Source organism: Solanum dulcamara, chromosome 6 (assembly GCF_947179165.1).
Source record: "Solanum dulcamara chromosome 6, daSolDulc1.2, whole genome shotgun sequence".
NCBI lineage: Eukaryota > Viridiplantae > Streptophyta > Magnoliopsida > Solanales > Solanaceae > Solanum > Solanum dulcamara.
The window spans coordinates 18971998-18992359 of record NC_077242.1 but is presented as its reverse complement, the minus strand read 5'-3'; the positions used below and the strand labels follow the sequence as shown (position 1 = coordinate 18992359).

The window sequence follows — 20362 nt, the reverse complement described above, 5'->3', positions numbered from 1 at the left end:
ACTTGGAACTAGCGGCGGTAGTTTTTGTGCTCAAGATATAGAGGTACTACTTATATGGAGTCTATTGCGAGATATATACAGATCACCGTAGCTTACAGTACATTATGAGTCAAAAAGATCTTAATTCTAGACAGCGGCGTTGGATTGAGCTACTAGCCGATTATGACATCTCTATTCTTTACCACCCGGGCAAGACGAATGTAGTAGCGGATGCCTTGAGCCAGAAGACGGAGAGTATGGGTAGTTTAGCTTACTTATCTGCTGCGAAGCGACCCTTAGCCTTGGACATCTAGTATTTGGCTAATCGGATGGTCAGGTTGGAAATCTTAGATTCTGGACTGATTTTGGCTTTTGTGGGATCTCGATCGTCTTTGTTGGACCAGATTTGTGGCCGATAGAGAATTGGTAAAGCTTCGAGAGTTAGTATTGTGAGGCGAGGGTGGCCAGGCTTCTATAGATTCGGATGGCATACTACGGTTCGATGGTCGCCTTTGTGTTCCCAGAGTTGGAGACTTCATTGAGTTGATCCTTCACGAGGCCCACGATTCTAAATATTCTATCCATCCAGGCACCGCGAAAATGTATCAGGATTTGAGACAACATTACTGGTGGAGTGGTATGAAAAGAGATATAGCTGAGTATGTATCCCATTGTTTAAGTTGCCAGAAGGTTAAGGTGGAGCATCAAAGGCCTGATGGAGTCTTTCAGAAATTACCCATTCCCGAGTGGAAATGGGAACAAATTACCATGGACTTCGTGATGGGATTGCCTCGATCATCTAGAGGTAATAATGGTATTTGGGTCATCGTTGATCGATTGACCAAATCAGCGCATTTCTTACCAGTACGGTCCACTTTTACTGCAGATCGTCTAGCTCAAATCTATATTCAGGAGGTGGTCCGTCTGCACGGGGTACCGATATCCATTATATCAGATAGGGGATCTCAATTTACTTCCAATTTCTGGAGGGCCTTTCAGAGAGAGTTGGGCACCCGAGTTGATCTTAGTACGGCATTTCATCCACAAACCGACAGTCAGTCAGAGCGTACTATTCAGGTTCTGGAGGATATGTTGCGAGCTTGTGTATTAGAGTTCAAGGGTCATTGGGAGCATTACTTAGCTTTGGCAGAGTTTGCGTACAACAACAGCTACCACTCTAGCATTCATATGGCCCCGTTTGAAGCCTTATATGGTAGGCGTTGTCGTACTCTGGTTGGTTGGTTTGAGTCTTCAGAGCCTAGGCCACTGTAACAACCCCTAAAATGTTGTATGTCGGTATTTCAATTCTCGACAAAAATAATACAGCCTCTGTATTTTGGGCATAACTTTTCATAGGTTGGTCCAAATTAGTTTATTCTTGAACGATATGAAACTAGACTTCCATATCTACAATTCTTATGAACAAACCAAATCCTAATAAGGAATTTATCTTATTCAAACATAGCTTCGAAAATGAGTATTCTGTTAAAAAGAACTCATCTTACCTACCATGGAAACATCTAGATGCATTTGACATCATGCATGACATAAATTATCCTCCATTTAACATCATCCATGACATCAATATATTCCATTAAATTTTCAGATTTTCTTTATAATTATTTTATTTATTGTTAGGTTCCTCTTTCCCACCTATAAATACCCACCTTATTTCCTAATTTTATTCATCAAGCTTTCCTAAGCATTTCTTCTCTCTATATACTTCTTCTCAAATATAGTTTTAGTTTTAATAGTATAAAAATACTACTCCAGTTATTCTTATACTCCGGGTAGTACACAAAACGCTCCGGCGAGAAGAAAAGGCTAGGGATCCAAGAGTATTCCAATTCGGAGTAAACCTTCGGATTTAAGGTATGTAAGGCTTTCATAGCATTGGATTGAGTTCGTCCATGCGCCCAATATTTAAATTTATTATAATTGAGTTATAGTTGAGTTTTATTCAAATCTTGAATTCTAGATGAATTAATTCTTCTTCTATTGAGTTTGATATATTTATGCATTAATATTATTATTATTGTTATCTCTCATATTATTGGAATTATTGTTCATGGCTACTTTCCCATGAATTCTAATTGATTTGATGTTCATGAATATTTTTACATATGTTTTGAGTAAAGATGTTGGCTTTTTATTATTTTTATTGATAAAAAGAGAGTTATATGAATTAATACTATATATGTATTTTATTGAGTTTTGAAAGAGTAAAAGAGTTGAATTTGAATGAATTTGAGAAAAATGATATTTTGAGCAAGATGTTTTGATGAGATGTAAATGATGTTTTTGGAAGTATAATGATTGATGAACATGAAATGAGATGAGTTTGATGATTTAAATTAAAGTCCAATGAGACTAGATGATGAGTTTAATATGAGCACATATTTTGGGAGTAGTATTGAGCACCGAGTTGGGTAAGAGTTTAATTGACTCAAACCCCAGAACTACGTAGCCAGCGTAGGATGGAGGCTATGCCTCTTAAGTCCCAAAAAGAGGACTTTGATGAATGGATCCAAGATGGTGATGTCCTTTACCCTGGCAAGGTATTGGATGGATGTGGCAACGACATCGCTTCGTTGTATCATCGCTAGCTCATAAGTGATGGTTGTCGGTTAGAGAAACTCCCAACTGAGTAAGCATTGCTTATTACTATTATTTTTATTATTATATTTTAAACTTGCATTACATATTCATGTTGAGATGATGTTGAGTTCTGAGCTGAGTTTTCTTGAGAGGAGTTTCTTGATATCTGTCCTTACCTTCCTGCCATTTTACATACTCGTACATTCCACGTACTGACGTCATTCGACCTGCATCATTTTATGATGCAGATACAGGTGTTAGAGATCCTCAACAGGCGCATCGTTGAAGATCATTTCTTTTCAGCTATTTGGTGAGTCCTTCTTGTATTCGAAGGAACTCCTTATCCTTTTATTATTGTTGAGTGTGATGTTTCTTTTGAGGTAGCCATGGACATGTCATTGGCACCATCTAAGAGTATTAGAGGCTTCATAGACAGAGTCTGATGATGTAATCGGAGTAGTTCTCCTTAGAAACTACTTCTTCTAAGAATTATATATTTTTCCTTTGATTATGACAATCCCACATTAGTATTATTAAGTCTTCCGCTGATGAACAAATGAGTAATGAGACCAAGTGGTTCTCTCGGAAGCCAGAGATGGTTTCTGAGTGCCGGCCACGCCTAGGGTACCCTCTCGGGGCGTGACAAACTTGGTATCAGAGCACAGAGTTCAAGAGTCCTAGGGTGTCTATGAAGCCGTGTCTAGTAGAGTCTTGTTTATAGGTGTGTCGTGCACCACACTTATAATCAGGAAGCTATAGGACATTAGGAATTATTTCACTTCTTTCATAATCTGAGTTCGTGCGATAGAGTTTAACTCTATAAAAGCTTTCCTTCTAATTCGTGCGTTTACACGTTTCAGACATGCCTCCTAAACGTTCAGCTAGTCATAGGAACGCTCCCAGCACTGAGGTTCCACAGTCAGTGATGCCTCCACGGAGAACTAGGGGCCGACCTGCAAGGTCTACTGAGGTACCCCAAGTACCTACTGTTCAGACCACTCCTACTTTTGAGGATGATTTTCGAGGAGCAATTGCTATGCTCACCCAGTTGGTGGCTGCTCGAAATAGTAGCCAGAGTTCACCAACTCCTAGCTCTAGTTATCAAGAGCCGTCTGCTGCCACGAGGATCAGAGATTTTCTGAGAATGAATCCACCGGTCTTCACGGGTTCTAACGTTGATGAAGACCCCCAAAATTTCATTGATGAGATGTGGAAGATACTAAAAGCGATGCATGTTACAGAGATTGAGGGTGTTGAGTTGGTGTCTTATCAACTCAAGGATGTCGCAAATGTCTGGTATAACCAGTGGGAAGAAAGTAGAGGTGAAGATGCAGAGCCTGCTCTTTGGGATGAGTTTGAAAGAGCATTTCTTGATAACTTTTTTCCCCAAGAGCTATGTGAAGCAAAAATTGAGGAGTTTGTGAACCTCAAGCAAGAGAGTATGACTGTGAAAGAGTATAGTTTGAAGTTTATTCAATTGTCCAAATATGCCCCAGAAATGATTCCTCATATGAGGTCTAAGATGAGGAAGTTTGTCTCTGGCCTAGGCAAACATGTAAAGAAAGAATGTAAGGCAATGCTAATGATTTCTGACATGGATTTTTGTAGATTGATGGTGTATGCTCAGCAGGTTGAGGATGACAAGAAAAAGGACCGAGAAGAACACCTAAGCAAGAAGGCTAAGTCTGCTGGGCATGAGAATGAGCAGAAGCAAGGGAAGGGTAACAAGTCTTTCTTTCAGAAAAGGTCTTCCAATTATGCACCTTCCCCAACAAATGCTTTTACACCTAATACCAGGTATGATCAGAGATTGCTAAGTCACCAAAACTTTCGATCTCAAGGTTCTCAGTCCCAATTAAGTATGGCTCAAGGTTCTAGAGGAAAACCACCATGTGCTAGATGTGGGAGGCTCCATTTGGGAGAGTGTCGTGTGGGCACCAATGCTTGCTACGGATGTGGAAAGATAGGTCACTTCCAGAATGAGTGTCCTTCAAAAAGGCAGGGAGATGGAAGTAGTAGAGCTCAGTTTTCTTCTGCAGCTCCACAGAATAGAGGTAATCATAGAGGTGCAGCTTCAAGTGCAGGTGGGGGAACCAACCGCCTGTATGCTATGGGTAGTCGCCAAGACCAAGAAAACGCACCCGATGTTGTTACTGGTATGCTTCGAGTCCTTTCTTTTGATGTGTATGCATTACTTGATCCAGGTGCTACATTATCTTTTGTGACTCCTTACTTGGCTAGTAAATTTGAGATCCTTCCTGAGTGTCTTCTTGAGACTTTCAGTGTGTCTACTCCTGTTGGTGATTCTATCTTAGCTGAGAGGGTCTATAGAAATTGTACTGTGTCAATCTATCATAGGGATACCATGGCTGACTTAGTTGAGTTGGACATGGTTGATTTTGATGTGATTCTTGGTGTGGACTGGCTTTATTCTTGTTATGCTTCGGTTGATTGTAGGACCCGAATTGTCAAGTTTCAATTTCCAAACGAGCCTATCTTAGAGTGGAAGGGGAATTCTGTAGTGCCTAGGGGTAAATTTATTTCCTACCTTAAGGCCAGAAAATTAATCTCTAAGGGATGTATATATCATATAGTTTGAGTCAAAAATATTAATGATCAGACTCCATCTCTTGAGTCAGTTCCCATTGTGAATGAGTTTCCTGAAGTCTTTCCTGAGGATCTACCCGGAATTCCTCCTGATAGAGAGATAAACTTTGGTATTGATATCCTTCCTGATACACAACCTATCTCTATTCCTCCTTATAGGATGGCTCCTGCTGAGTTGAAAGAGTTGAAAGAACAACTGAAAGACCTCCTAGATAAGGGGTTTATTAGGCCAAGTGTCTCACCCTGGGGCGGTCCTGTCCTATTCGTGCGAAAGAAAGATGGGTCCCTTAGAATGTGCATTGATTACCGACAACTAAACAAGGTCACCATTAAAAACAAGTACCCTCTCCCCAGAATAGATGATTTATTTGACCAACTTCAGGGTGCCACATGTTTCTCTAAGATAGACCTCAGATCAGGCTATCACCAGTTGAAAGTGAGAGAATATGACATCCCGAAGACGGCTTTTCGAACCCGCTATGGTCATTTTGAGTTTCTTGTTATGTCCTTTGGATTGACAAATGCTCCAGCAGCTTTTATGGACCTCATGAACCGAGTATTCAAGCCATACCTAGATACGTTTGTAATTGTCTTCATCGATGATATTTTGGTCTACTCTAGAAGTAAGAGTGAGCATGCTAATCACCTTAAGATTGTCCTTCAAACTCTTAAGGAGAAGGAGTTGTATGCTAAGTTTTCAAAGTGTGAGTTTTGGCTTGAGTCTGTAGCATTCCTAGGTCATATTATATCTGGGGATGGAATCCAAGTTGATACTCAAAAGATTGAGGCAGTTAAGAACTGGCCCCGACCCACCTCTCCAACCGACATAAGGAGTTTCTTAGGTTTGGCTGGTTACTACAGGAGGTTTGTTGAGGGATTTTCATCCATATCCTCACCATTGACTAAGCTGACTCAGAAGAAGGCTAAGTTTCAATGGTCTGATGCTTGTGAGAAAAGTTTTCAAGAGTTGAAAGCTAGATTGACTACTGCTCCAGTACTATCCCTACCCGAAGGAATGAATGGTTTTGTAATCTATTGTGATGCTTCAAGAGTTGGGTTGGGATGTGTATTGATGCAGAAAGGTAAGGTCATTGCCTATGCCTCCAGGCAGCTTAAGACTCATGAGAGAAACTACCCCACTCATGACCTGGAGTTGGCAGCTGTGGTATTTGCTCTTAAGATTTGGCGTCACTATCTTTATGGTGTACATGTGGATGTGTTCACAGACCATAAGAGCTTGCAGTATGTATTCAGCCAGAAGGAGCTGAATTTGAGGCAAAAGAGATGGCTAGAGTTGCTCAAGGATTATGACATGAGCATTCTCTACCACCCAGGTAAAGCAAATGTAGTTGCTGATGCTCTTAGCAGGTTATCTATGGGAAGTACAACTCATGTGGAAGAGGAAAAGAAGGAGTTGGCAAAGGAAGTGCATAGACTTGCGCGTTTGGGAGTTCAACTTATTGACTCTAGTGAGGGTGGTATAATAGTACGAAATGGAGCCGAATCATCTCTAGTTCCAGAGGTGAAAGAAAAGCAAGATCAGGACCCTATTCTTCTTCAACTGAAGGATGAGGTTCACAAGCAGAAGGTAATGGCTTTTACCAAAGGGGGAGATGGAGTGTTGAGATATCAAGAAAGATTATGTGTTCCAAGTGTTGATGGTATTAGGGAGAGAATCATGAAAGAAGCCCATAATTCTAAGTATTCCATCCATCCAGGTTCAACAAAGATGTATCATGACTTGAGAGAAGTATACTGGTGGAGTGGAATGAAGAGAGATATAGCAGAGTTTGTGTCCAAGTGCCCAAATTGCCAACAAGTTAAAGTTGAGCACCAAAGGCCTTGTGGAGTGGCTCAGAATATAGAGATACCGGAATGGAAGTGGGAAATGATCAATATGGACTTCATTACCGGTTTACCACGAACCCGCAAACAACATGACTCTATTTGGGTGATTGTGGATAGGATGACCAAATCGGCCCATTTCTTGCCAGTTAAGACTACGAACACTGCAGAGGATTATGCCAAACTGTATCTTAGAGAGATTGTTAGACTGCATGGAGTTCCTTTGTCTATCATCTCTGATAGGGGAGCTCAATTTACTGCTCAGTTTTGGAAGTCATTTCAGAAGGGCTTGGGTTCAAGAGTGAACCTTAGTACTGCTTTTCATCCGCAAACAGATGGCCAGGCAGAGCGTACGATACAGACTTTGGAGGATATGTTAAGAGCATGTGTCATTGACTTCAAAGGTAATTGGGATGATCATTTACCTCTTATTGAGTTTGCATACAATAATAGTTTCCATTCGAGTATTCAAATGGCTCCTTATGAAGCTCTGTATGGGAGGAGATGTAGATCACCAATTGGTTGGTTTGAAGTTGGTGAAGCTGAGTTGATTGGACCAGACTTGGTTCACCAAGCTATGGAGAAGGTGAAAACCATACAAGAGAGGTTGAGGACTGCTCAAAGTCGCCAAAAATCCTACACTGATGTTAGAAGAAGAGATTTAGAGTTCGAAGTGTACGATTGGGTATACTTGAAAGTTTCACCCATGAAGGGTGTGATGAGATTTGGAAAGAAAGGGAAGCTTAGTCCCCGCTACATTGGTCCTTATCAGATTATGAGGAGGGTAGGTAACGTAGCCTATGAATTAGAGTTGCCTCCAGAATTAGCTGCTATTCATCCCGTGTTTCACATCTCTATGCTTAAGAAGTGTTTGGGAGATCCTTCACTTGTTGTCCCAGCTGAGAGCATTGGGGTGAAAGAGAGTTTGAGTTATGAAGAGATTCCAGTTCAAATTCTTGATCGTCAGGTTCACAAATTAAGAACTAAGGAAGTGGCATCTGTCAAAGTCCTATGGCAAAATCAATTTGTTGAAGAGGCTACATGGGAAGCTGAAGAAGATATGAAGGCTAACTATCCTCATCTATTTATGCCTTCTGATGACGATATTCAAGGTAATATTCCTTACTTCTACCTTTGAGTCGATGTTTATTCTTGAGTTTGAGTCATTAACCATTTGAGTATCGGAGTTGATGTATTGATGATATTCATTCTTTATGTCTCCTATTTTCATCTTCATTCGAAGACGAATGATCCCAAGGGGGAGATATTGTAACAACCCCTAAAATGTTGTATGTCGGTATTTCAATTCTCGACAAAAATAATACAGCCTCTGTATTTTGGGCATAACTTTTCATAGGTTGGTCCAAATTAGTTTATTCTTGAACGATATGAAACTAGACTTCCATATCTACAATTCTTATGAACAAACCAAATCCTAATAAGGAATTTATCTTATTCAAACGTAGCTTCGAAAATGAGTATTCTGTTAAAAAGAACTCATCTTACCTACCATGGAAACATCTAGATGCATTTGACATCATGCATGACATAAATTATCCTCCATTTAACATCATCCATGACATCAATATATTCCATTAAATTTTCAGATTTTCTTTATAATTATTTTATTTATTGTTAGGTTCCTCTTTCCCACCTATAAATACCCACCTTATTTCCTAATTTTATTCATCAAGCTTTCCTAAGCATTTCTTCTCTCTATATACTTCTTCTCAAATATAGTTTTAGTTTTAATAGTATAAAAATACTACTCCAGTTATTCTTATACTCCGGGTAGTACACAAAACGCTCCGGCGAGAAGAAAAGGCTAGGGATCCAAGAGTATTCCAATTCGGAGTAAACCTTCGGATTTAAGGTATGTAAGGCTTTCATAGCATTGGATTGAGTTCGTCCATGCGCCCAATATTTAAATTTATTATAATTGAGTTATAGTTGAGTTTTATTCAAATCTTGAATTCTAGATGAATTAATTCTTCTTCTATTGAGTTTGATATATTTATGCATTAATATTATTATTATTGTTATCTCTCATATTATTGGAATTATTGTTCATGGCTACTTTCCCATGAATTCTAATTGATTTGATGTTCATGAATATTTTTACATATGTTTTGAGTAAAGATGTTGGCTTTTTATTATTTTTATTGATAAAAAGAGAGTTATATGAATTAATACTATATATGTATTTTATTGAGTTTTGAAAGAGTAAAAGAGTTGAATTTGAATGAATTTGAGAAAAATGATATTTTGAGCAAGATGTTTTGATGAGATGTAAATGATGTTTTTGGAAGTATAATGATTGATGAACATGAAATGAGATGAGTTTGATGATTTAAATTAAAGTCCAATGAGACTAGATGATGAGTTTAATATGAGCACATATTTTGGGAGTAGTATTGAGCACCGAGTTGGGTAAGAGTTTAATTGACTCAAACCCCAGAACTACGTAGCCAGCGTAGGATGGAGGCTATGCCTCTTAAGTCCCAAAAAGAGGACTTTGATGAATGGATCCAAGATGGTGATGTCCTTTACCCTGGCAAGGTATTGGATGGATGTGGCAACGACATCGCTTCGTTGTATCATCGCTAGCTCATAAGTGATGGTTGTCGGTTAGAGAAACTCCCAACTGAGTAAGCATTGCTTATTACTATTATTTTTATTATTATATTTTAAACTTGCATTACATATTCATGTTGAGATGATGTTGAGTTCTGAGCTGAGTTTTCTTGAGAGGAGTTTCTTGATATCTGTCCTTACCTTCCTGCCATTTTACATACTCGTACATTCCACGTACTGACGTCATTCGACCTGCATCATTTTATGATGCAGATACAGGTGTTAGAGATCCTCAACAGGCGCATCGTTGAAGATCATTTCTTTTCAGCTATTTGGTGAGTCCTTCTTGTATTCGAAGGAACTCCTTATCCTTTTATTATTGTTGAGTGTGATGTTTCTTTTGAGGTAGCCATGGACATGTCATTGGCACCATCTAAGAGTATTAGAGGCTTCATAGACAGAGTCTGATGATGTAATCGGAGTAGTTCTCCTTAGAAACTACTTCTTCTAAGAATTATATATTTTTCCTTTGATTATGACAATCCCACATTAGTATTATTAAGTCTTCCGCTGATGAACAAATGAGTAATGAGACCAAGTGGTTCTCTCGGAAGCCAGAGATGGTTTCTGAGTGCCGGCCACGCCTAGGGTACCCTCTCGGGGCGTGACAGCCACACAGTACTGATTTACTTCAGGATGCCATAGCCAAAGTTCGGGTTATTCAGGATAGGTTAAGGACAGCTCAGAGTAGGCACCAGAGTTATGCTGATCGCAGGCGTCGGCCCTTGCGCTTCGAGGTAGGAGATCAGGTGTTCTTGCGGGTGTCGCCCTTAAAGGGCGTGATGAGATTCGGCAGGAGGGGTAAACTTAGCCCCAGGTATATTGGGCCATTTGAGATTCTGAGGAGAGTTGGAGAGGTTGCTTATGAGTTGCTTAGCCCCAGGTATACACCCTGTTTTTCACGTTTCTATGCTGCGCCGGTACATTCCAGAAGAGTCTCATGTGCTTCAGTATGACTTTGTTGAGTTGGATGATCACCTGACTTTTGTTGAGGAGCCAGTTGCTATTTTAGCCAGAGATGTTCGCCAGTTTCGTTCTAAGTCCATCCCTGTGATTAAGGTCCAGTGGCGCCATCGTCCGATCGAGGAGGCTACATGGGAGACCGAACAGGAGATGCGGGAGCAATTCCCCAGCTTATTGGACCCTCCAGGTATACTCTTGTCCTTACTTTCGCGGACGAAAGTTCTTTTAGTAGTGGATATTGTAATGACCCTCAAGGTTATTTTTTTGGAATTTTTGTAAAATGACCATTTTACCCATCCCTTTAGATGCCCCGAGTCATTTCTAATTGTTACCGGGTGTTGACTTTTAGAAAATCCTATGAAAAGTTAAGTCTTTGAAAATTTTGAGTTTCATAAGCTTTAAGCGTTAAAAAGTGGTATTTGGGGTTAATTGGAGCTACAGGTCTCAGAATGGAATTCCATCAATTCCAGCAGTTCCAAAATGTCGAAATAGGCTTAGGAGACTTTACGGAATCAGTTTTGGAGCTGTAACGAAGATTTGAGGCCTTGAGTTGAGAATTTGAGGAACTTTAATCCAAGGTTTGACTTTGGTCAACTTTTGGAGTTCCGATGCTCGGAATGGAATTCCGACAACTCCATTGGATTCAGGAGATAGTTTTTGGTCTAGAAGAAGTGTTGCTTGAATTTTTAGAGGTCCCGAGTCCATTTTGGTATTTTAAAGGCCTAAGTTAGTTTAGTTGCGACTTTTCGAGTTTTAGGTCAACGAGATCTCGGATTCAAATTCTGATGGTTCCATCAGCTCCGGAATGACCAAATTAGGCTAGTAACACTGTTGGAATGACTATCGAGGCAATTGATACGAGTTTGGGGCCATTTGGCGCTTTTGACTTTGAAACTTAGCCTATAGTTGACTTTGGTCAACATTCTTGGAAAACGCACTCGAATAAAAATTCTGACAGCGCGGTTAGTTCTGGAATGTCAATTTTGGTTAGGAACGACCTTTCGTTCGCTTCCCGAGGCTCCCGAGCTAATATCGAGACCCGTTGTGGAAAATGACTCTTGGGTGTGGGACCCACTTTTTATTAAAATGATCTCGTATGGGAATTCTGAATACGCCATTGAGTCCAGAACGTCGAATTTAGTGTGTTAGCATATTCATTTTATTTTTATCGGGTTCCGAACGAATTCCGAAAGTTCGTTCGGAGACTTTAAATTGTGGCAAAAATCAGAAAATCTGCAGCAAGAGTGCAGATTTTTTTTCAGATTTTCTCCTCAACTTTGAACCCTCATTTCTTGAGTTCTAGAGCTCCAAATTGGGTTATTCAAAAGGCAAAATTGTGAGGTTTTTCGTGGAGAACGCATTGGAGAGATTGAAAACTGATTTGGAGCATTCGATTCAGGTAAAAATCATAATTTTATTTGCAGCAGTATCCATTTTCGGAATGGATTTTTGAAGAACTTTGACAAGTTATATCTTGACCAATATAAATCCGATTTTGGTGATTCAAGGGTCTAAATTCAATAGAATTTCGTGAGGAATCTCGTGGTAATCTCAGAAATGCTAGGAGAATCTTCGTTTGAGGTAAAAATGCATTTTTAGTTACTAATTTAGTCATTTTCGGAATGAAATTTTGTGGAATTTTGAAAAAGTGTATCTTGGTCAATATAACTCCATTTTGAGTGATTCTTGAGGCTAGATTGTGGGGGTTTTCATAAGGATCATCATAGTGCAATTTGTTTGGGTTGAAAGAGTCTTGTATTTCCAAAATCTACTGATTTCGATGCTGCCATTTTTGGTCCTTTAGTCCGAATTTATGAGTTTTGGTTGTTTGATCGTCTTGCGTAATTTCTCACCCCAAATTGTATTATAAATCTAATTTTTGAGCTTGGGGTGACATTTAGAACCTGTTTTGGGGGTCAAATCCAGAATTTCGTATGTGGGTCCCACAATTCCCGTTTTCGACCCAAAAATTGGTCCATCTCCAAAAATTATGAAATTAGTGTCTAAACGACTGTATCGACATTGTGGTTCTATTTTTGACAGCTTGGCAGCGTTCCGAGGCCGTTTAAAAGGGAAAAGCTCTAGCACAGTGATTTGGAGCCCGCGTGTTTGGCCTATAGGTAGGCTACGGTTTACCTTTCTTTAGATTGAGCCGAAATGTGTGAAAGCATGTTGAAATAGTTGGAATTTGGGTTGGGTAGTCTGATTGTATATCTTAGGTGTTAGAAATCATGCTTTAGGCTTATTATCGGGTTTTCGGATATTTAGAAGCATGTGTATCTTGTCGTTATTTGTTAAGTATTATAAGTAGAGTTGAATGAGCATGTTGTTGATACGGTGGGGTATGTTGGCCTTAGTATAGGATGTAAATTTGCTTTAGATGTCCCGGCGTCGCTCCGGTAGACTTAGATCTTTGTAGAATGGTGTAGCGGGCTAGTGCCTGGTAGTTTGGCCTTAGCTAGGCGTTACTCTTGATCTTAAAAATACCATCATCCATAACTCGATATAATCATGACTTTTGTGAGGCGTCGGCAGCACTAGATTTCGTGATCGTTGACTTTGGCTCTGGTTTTAGTTTTGGCGGCATATTGGTTGACTCATTGGAAAGGAGATTCTCGGTACTATTATTGTTTAGTTGGAAAGGAGAATATTCGGCACCATAGGATAAAATATCTGTGAGTATCCGGGTACCCAGTCCCGGCCTCCATTCTAAATTATCGAGGAGCATCCGGGTACCCAGCCCCGGCCTCCGCCAACTTGCTAGTATGACGAGCATCTTGGTATCCAGTCCTGGCCTCGATTATATCGATGTGTTACGGCGAGCATCCGGGTACCCAGTCCCGGCCTCGACCGCACTTATATATTATGGCAAGCATCCGGGTACCCAGTCCCGGCCTTGACTACTTTGAACATTTGGGTGAGCCTCTGGGTCCCAGTCCCAGCCTCGACCCCTAAGTCACCACTAGATCGATTGACTCTTAGAGATTCTGAGTTTGGAAATTATATAATACTTCAGCTCCTAACATCGCAGATTCTTGGTTCCTAGCCTTGGTAGTTGTAGCTATTCTGTGTACTCGGCGGGCTTATGGGGGTTCTTCTGAGTTTTTATTTAACTTGCGCACGAGTGTCCCGGTTGGGCTTATGGGGGCCCAATTGGGTATAGTTAGCTGTAGTTTTCATAGGTAGTACTCTTTTCCCTTTTGATGCTTATGTTGACTCCTATTTAGGCTATTCTTCTTTTTCATATTGTTTTTACCTTTTCTGCTCAGTCGGCCTGTGATGCCTACTGGGTACCTGTTGTCTTGGTACTCATACTACACTCTGCATCTACTTTCGTGATGCAAGACCGAGCACCAGCTATCGCCGTGGATAAATCGATCCTGTTGCAGTCAACTTCGGAGACTAGGGTGAGTACTTGGCGTTTTTGGATCATTCTTGTCTCCTTCAGCATGGATGGCCCGTAGCAGCAGTGACAACGGCAGCAACACGAACAACTAACTCCGGCGAAGCTCAAAAATGACAACGGACCTTGGCGTGTTGAAGATGGATCTAAACAGATCCATCTAGGTTCGTTCATTATTTTTAGTTCTTATTTGTTCTAAATCTTTGGATTATTACATGCTTCAGAATCTTCTTCCTCTGAAATAATCTCATGTTTGGTGTTATTTCTTGATAATTGTTAATATCCAATGATCTATGCTTTATGTGAAAAACTCCATCTTTGTTGTTGAAACTACGTTTTATCTTGAATCACTTGGCTCAACTGATTGTTCATCCTTAGTGTGATGATTATGTTTACTAAAATCCCCTTTACGTTAATTGATTAAGAGTAGCTATTACTTTATATATTTGGCTTAATTTGTACAACTCGACTGACTAATGGATTAGTTAATTTTGGAGTTAAATTTAGTAGAGCATAATATCCTATGATTGATTTTGTTGACTGATTCTTGCTTATTCTTATTAAGGTAAATTTCATTTTTAGTTTGATCTTGGTACGTTTTCATTTCTATGTATTGTTCATGCTCCATTTATGATTATTGATTGATGTTGGGATGATTATATTTTTGTATTCGATATTCTTGATAAGTTCCTTGTTTGGAAGATTTAGATCTTTCATTTATTATCCTAAAAAATATTGGGCTGATTAACTACCATTATTGTTATTTTCTTACTTATAAGATTCATATTGTTCACATGTTGCTACCTCACTTTAGTTTATTATTTTTGCTCCAAACGATTTAATAAACTCAAGATTCAAAAAAATTTGTTCATTAATAATCGATTAAAATTACAAAGCATACTATATTGTTTTGTTCTTGTTCTTGTTCTTATTCATGTACATGTTCATAGCCTTACATTTTAATTATGCACAAATGTAGATCGTTTTTAGACAGTTATTTGTTTTTTTAGTCGATTAAGATTATTATACATGTTTGTGTTGTTGTTTTCTGTCCACATTTTACATTCTTGTATTTAATTATGGACAAGTATAGTTGAGAACTCTTACGATAAGATTGTTATTATTTGTCATTGTCTAAATGCATATCCTTTAATTTGGGTATCAATTTAATTAGCTAATTGATGACTTGATATTTTGATTTTCTGAATTTAAGAAGAAGGTTTAGTGTTTTATTGATTATGACATGATTGATTGAAATATTTGTTGTTGGAAAATAATTACTAATTAGCATCTTCTTAATTTGCTAGCATATAACATTATTTTGACATTCATCATATTTAATCTTACCTCTTTATGAAATAAAATTAGTACCCCATACTATATATATAAATATAATACACTCATGCTTGTCCCCTCCCTTTTTTCAGAATATATATATAAAATAATATGCTCATGTTTGTCCCCCCCCCCATTTCCCAATATATATATATATATAATATAACCATGCTTGTCCCTTTTTCATTTTCCCATATATTTATAAATATAATACACCCATGCTTGTCCCCTCCCTTTTTCAGAATATATATATATATATATATATATATATATATATATAATATGCTCATGTTTGTCCCCTCCCCCATTTCCCCATATATATATACTAATTACTTAAATAGCATGCCGATTCTGCATTATTTTATGAAATGGCCCACTCTGCATTATTCTAATGATCCTCCATTCCTTATTTTTTTAGATATATATTGGAGACTCACTTAAGGAAGAAGGGGGAGACAAGAGAAATTATTTACAGTTCTTACATCTCTAACAAACAAAAACAAAACAAATAAGGAGAAGTTGTCTTACATGCTTTAATGTTACTTTGTTTGTTCTCCACATCAACAACAACAACAACAACAACAACCCAGTGCAATCCCACATCGTAGGGTCTGGGGAGGGTAAAGTGTACGCAGACCTGACTCCTACCAATGTAGGACGGCTGTTTCCGAAAGACCCTCGGCTCAGTAGATGCATAAAAAAAAGGTCAGACAAGAGTATTAAAAGTAGATAAATAGATAACGAAATAATCAAAGCACAAAAAGCAGTAAGTATTATTAGATAGTAACATAAATACCGTAAATCAAAGTACAAGGAATCATAGTGCATTAATACGCCTGCGACTAAGAGGGAGAAATGCCACTATGTGCTAGCCTTCTACCCTAATATGTGTTCTCCACACCCTCCTATCTAAGGTCATGTCCTCGGTAAGTCGTAAATGCGTCAAGTCCTGTCTGATCACCTCTCCCCAGTATTTCTTCGGCCTACCCCTACCTCTTCTGAAACCATCCATGGCCAACCTCTCACATCTCCGCACTGGTGCATCTGGGACTCTCCTCTTTACATGCCCAAACCATCTCAGTCGCGTCTCCCGCATCTTGTCTTCCACCGAGGCCACTCCTACCTTGTCTCGAATAGCCTCATTTCTAATCTTGTCGCTCCTAGTATGCCCACACATCCATCTCAACATTCTCATCTCGGCAACTTTCATCTTTTGCACGTGGGAGACCTTAACTGGCCAACACTCTGCTTATTCTCTCTAACTGAATCATCCAGGTTAGTTTTAATCTTTTCTTTGTGAGTCTATTATTTTGAATGTATTCTTATTTTTTTTAACTGTTTTGTTTAAAATATAATCATGTTATGCCTCTATACCATTTGTATGATGCTCGTGTTTTTTCTTATGATTTAGCAGGGTTTGGACTTTAAAGTTCAAGATGCGAAGATTTCGTTTGGAACAAGATTCAAATGGTTTTAGTTTCTTGTTTTGTTATTTCTATTTAGTTAGTTAGTTATTTTTCTTAATTATTTTGGCTCTGTAATAATCCATGTATGTAAATTCTCTACAATAATAAAATATTTGGGGACTATCTAAGGGGAGGGGAACTATGTGCTACTTGTATTTGTATTTTTATTTTTCACCCTAATTTTGTGTGTATGTGATATAAGAGTTATTTGTTTGATCATAGTCATCATGTTTAGGTTAATTTCAACTATGATTTTAATTTTTGTTCTACGGATATTTGTTTTCTTAATTGAAATCGGTCTGAAATTAATAAAACTAGTTCAATCTTAATATTGCCTATTGTCATGTGTAGCCTAATCTATATGTGTTTATCCTTATCTAGTTTAAAGTCTCCCTCTCATGTTTTTAAAATGAGTGTTTAATGTTAATTTATATTAGAACGTATCTTTAATTATAAATTACGCTAATAGGATTTTTATCATGTCAAAATTATATAGAAATTATACCAATTTAATTTAATTATATTTTGAGTAAATTATGTTTCAGAAATCATGCTTACAGGTTTTCATATTTTAGTATATCTATTCGTATAGAAATCATGCCTATAAGATCTTCATAAATATTTTCAACATGTCACATTACTTAGAAATCATATTTTTTATAGGATTTATTTAATATTCTTTTAGCATGTTAAAATTATCTAGAAATCATGTCTATATGTTTTGATAATAGTTTCAGCATGTAATTTTGATGTAAAAAATATTTTAAGAATGTTGTGTTATGTAGAAATCATGCCCATAGGATGTAATAACTAATTCTCAACATGTTAATTTATATAGAAATCATATCTTAGATTTAATAAATACTTCTATTGTGTTATAGAGATCATGCCTATAGGATCTAATAAATGTTTTAACATGTGATTTCATATTGAAGCCATGTCTACAAAATTTTAATACATTTTCATTGTCAATTTACCTAAGGATCATGCCTATAATACTTGATACAAATTTTAAACATCATATCATTGAAATCATGCTTGTAACATCTTAGTAAATTTTCAGCATATCATTTCATTTCTGAACCATGCCTATAGTATTCTTTATAAATTTTCAGTATGCTATTAAATATGATTCTCATTTATATAATTTCATTAAGGTCTTTAGATTGCTCTTATATGTTTAATTAATTAAACTTTACTTCTATGTTATCTTGGCTTGACATTCACACACACTTAATATTTATCAGGCCTTTCACAAATTGTATGTTTTTTCAAGCATGCTAATTAATTTATGTAGAGGCTTACTTTAGATTTTATGTGCTAAATGATGTCTTATTTGTTTTGTTTGACGATATGTCTAATTAAGAAACCTATATTTTCTTTAGTCTAACACCTATTCTAATAGTACGTCCAATGCCTCTTGGATATTCAGTTGGGACGTTAGACACCTTTTAAGACGTTAGTTTTTAATATTTCTTTTATATCGCCTTAGGGTTATACTAACAAATAAATTTAGGAGGGGTAGGGGTAGATAGGCCCTTCGGAAATGATGGAAATCGACCCGAGCAGAAAACGACAAAATACTATATTTTTGTCTTCTGATTAATAAGCCGGCGCTGATCCGAAGAATGTGAATACATAAATATTTTATCTTGCTTATATATTTTGGGTAGTTTGATGTTAAAAACTAAAATGTTTCCTTTCAGGTATCACTAATTCCTATTGTCTTCACTTTATTTAATTAGGCAACAATATTTATTTGTCACGTATTAGTTCTAACATTAGCCTAAGATGTCTTAATACCCAAGGTGTATTAAGTCCATTAGCAAACCGTCAAATCATGTCTAAAGGTCCATAACCTAAAGACATATCATTCTTATGTGACATTTGAAAGATGTATGTGCGCAACCAAACTGTTACCCATGGGGGCGGGGATGCTAATAGTATCTTGTTTGTAGGTATGGCTAATTCTCTCAAATTCGATATGGTCATAGAAGCGCCTTTGAATCTTAAAATGTGGTGGAACAATCTCAATAGAGATCACAAAAAGACGCTTAATCGGCACATGTTGCCTTCACTCTGGGAAATGCCCGCTTGGCCTAAATTGATCTAAGCCCTCACAGAATACTGGGATAATGAAAAAATGGTATTTCGTTTTGGGACCGTAGAAATCACCCCAACAACTGAGGAAATTTGAGATGCTATAGACACTGTCGGCACAGGATTAAAGAGAAGGGTCAAAAAAGAAGAGAACATTCTGATTCCCAATAAGCCAACCGCTGAAGATATTATAAAATACTTCAAGCTAAAAAGGGATCGGGCCGATTGGGTTCATAGATCAAGTATTGCTTTCAGGGATCTGTACAATCGATTTGGACATATAGATTTCTACGTAACTTTTAATCAGGATTTTCAGTCATATAAAAAATGGGATGAGACACGACCGCTAGCATTTGCCATTGCATTGTTAGGGACCATAGTATTTCCTCAGGGTCCGAGCCTCTCTATCAACACTAGGATTATCATGTTTGCTCACACCACCTTCTATGGGCTTATTAGTCAAGGGGTAGTGAACTATTACCCGCTTGCACCTACTATCTTAGCTGATATATACAGCGCCTTGGGAAGGTACAGGAACAGGCATCATTACTTTCAAGGATGTAATATGCTCCTCCAATGGTGAATAATGAGTCACTTACTCAAGGTACAAGGAGCTCAAGAACTCACTATTCTGGACAATAGGGACCATCTCTTGTGTTTTAAACATGAGCTGTATTAGGGGGATCTCGATAGGAGAAGAATCGAAGCAGAATGGGCTCAAATATTCTACGGGTTAAAAGACGATGACATACAATGGATGTTCAGTAGGTTCATTTCAAAGGAAATCGTGATACGAGGCCATAAACATCCCTTTTTGCCGCTTTCGGGCATCCGAGGCATTCGTCCATATGCAAGTATCAGGGTTATGAGTCAATTTGGGAGAAAGCAGATCATACCTCCAACAGTGCATCCCAGTATTTATGTGTTCGACCATGGAGATGAAAAAGTCCCAAATGCGGGAAATATATTGAGAGAATGGAATAATCCCCCAAAATTGGTTGAAGGTACTCTTGCTGAAAACCGATTCAACGCCGGATACGTGGAAGGATACAAAAGTTGGCTAAGCAACAACGTGCAAGGTCTTTCATTTTTAGTTCCAAATATTTATCGCAGTATTGAAGATAAAGAGTCAGAAGCAAAGATTGAATTCGAACAAGTCAATAATGAAGCATGGGGAATGCACAAGGCGTTCCTCCAAAAACAAAAAGAGGACACGCATACCATAGAAATCCAGCAATACACTATAGAAAGCCTAACCCAAGAATTGGAAGACTTAAGGGGCAATCTTAGAGATTTGGATACTTGGATGGAAACGTGGAAAGAGAGCACAAGGTCTCAAACTTGGGAGGAAAAGGGGCGTTGGTATGATGATTATTGGTTAATAGCTCAGTACACGCTTCGTCAAGCTATGGGTCAAACAAAGAAGATCTGA

At 38.1% G+C, this 20362-nt stretch overlaps 1 pseudogene; it reads left to right on the top strand.

Annotated features, from left to right (window-relative positions):
* Positions 1–747: 747 nt before the first annotated feature.
* Positions 748–20362, top strand: LOC129892754 (uncharacterized; annotated as a pseudogene).